This window comes from Arvicola amphibius, chromosome 7 (genome assembly GCF_903992535.2).
Source record: "Arvicola amphibius chromosome 7, mArvAmp1.2, whole genome shotgun sequence".
NCBI classification, from domain to species: Eukaryota; Metazoa; Chordata; class Mammalia; order Rodentia; family Cricetidae; genus Arvicola; species Arvicola amphibius.
The window spans coordinates 96744516-96746352 of NC_052053.1; the positions used below are offsets into that span (position 1 = coordinate 96744516).

The 1837-nt window shown below is 49.8% G+C and overlaps 1 pseudogene; it reads right to left on the bottom strand.

Moving 5' to 3' along the window:
* Positions 1–508: 508 nt before the first annotated feature.
* LOC119819468 lies at positions 509–1362 on the bottom strand (annotated as a pseudogene).
* Positions 1363–1837: the final 475 nt, after the last annotated feature.

Consider the following 1837-nt stretch of genomic DNA (forward strand, 5'->3'; position numbering starts at 1 on the left):
CCTGAAGACTGCTGCTCTCAGCCGCCCCCTCTTAGAACCACATCCAGCTTCCAGGTGGGCCTGTCGGCCAGTTATACCAGTTATACTTTATTTGGTCCATATTGCCTCTAAAGGGCAGCACAAAATACAGTCCTGCCAATAAGCTAAGATCAGTTCCATGATGCTTGACTAGCTTACAGAATTCATTCAAATCCTCATAGCCTGACACTACAGTATAGGAGCAAGAATAGAGACAGGTGTCCCACTTACAGGTCACCAAGGTAGATTCAGTCTAGCCTGGCCACACCTCTACCTCTAGACTTAGGCTCTATCTAGCTTTGCGGGAAACTTTTTTTTTTTTTTTTTTTTTTGGTAATTACAGATCTGAAGTGATTCTGCTTTTATTTCCTTCACATTAAGCCAATCATGGAATTTCACAGTGATTGCTGGGGTGGGGCAGAAGGAAAGTGTATTCAGAATGATGGAGGCCACGGCCTGGTTGGCCTGAGAAGGTGCAAGCAGGGGGTCCTCACTGGGGAAGCTGGAGGAGCACCGACTGCCCTGCTGGCAGGTAGGTGATGTTCCGAGAGAGGGAGAGCTGGTAAGCAATGTCCTCAGCTGCTTCCAGCTTCCGCAGCTCAATCAGTCCATTGCCTGCTGTGGCCAGGGAGTTGGCGATCAGCTCGGCTGCCTTGGAGTCGCCCTCAGCAGAGATGATGGCTGCCTTCTTCTGCTGCTCAGCCTTTTCCACCACAAATCTGGTCCTCTCTGCTTCCTGCTGAGCCACCTGTTTGGCTTCCACTGCTTCTGTGAACTCCTTCCCGAAAGGTCAGATGTGTCAAGGACACATCATCCAGGATGAGCCCAAATGTTGCTGCTCTCTCTGTGAGGTCATCGCTCACCTGCCGGGAGACCAGCTCTCGCTGGGTGATCAATTCTCCAGCATCAAAGCGAGCCACCACTGACTTGAGGATCTCTGTAGTGATGGAAGGCAGCACCCGCTCATCATAGTCCTTGCCGATGCTGGTGTAGATACGAGGGAGCTGGCTGGCCACCGGCCGGAAGAGGATCCGTAGTGTGATGTTGACGTTCTGCAAATCTTTGCTACCAGTGATGACTGGTACATTCCGTGGTCGCGAGCGGCAGTCAAAGATAATTGGTTTCTGTACCCAAGGGATGAGAAAGTGAGTCCCTTCCCCTACCACGACGTCCTGTACTCCACGGAATCGGTCAAAGATGACAGCTCTGTGCCCGGCATCCACATTATACAAGGCGGAGTTCACCACGCCTCCTGCCACTGCTAAAGCCAGGCCGAACCTTCCGATGGACTCAAACACTTTGGCAGCCATGATTCCTTCTGTGCACCCACTCACACCTGCTTCCACTCTGACCTCCACATGAATTTGCGGGAAACTTCTTAACCTCTCTAAATCTCTTTCATTATTATTGTTAGTAGTAGTTGTAGTGATTTTGGTATTTTTAAGATACTTTTGTTTTAGCCACAAGGTTACTATGTAACCATAGCTGGCCTGGAACTCCCTGTGGAAAACAGACTGGCCTCCAGTTCACAGAGATGCCCCAGCTTCTGCCCCTCAAGGGCTAGATATTAAAAGTGTGTGTTACATTTCTTGATTTGAGATGCCTGCTTTTAAACTTAGGGAAATAGTACGTGTTTTGTCAGGCCCTGTGGATCGGACTGGTTACCTAGACGCCATCCACAACTCCTTCTACATCTTTGTTTCTCCAGAATCTGTGGGGCTACTAGAACTAGCTTTACACAAGACAAGCACTTTGTTCTAAAAAACAAAGAATGAGCCGGGCGGTGGTGGCGCACGCCTTTAATCCCAGCACTCGGGAG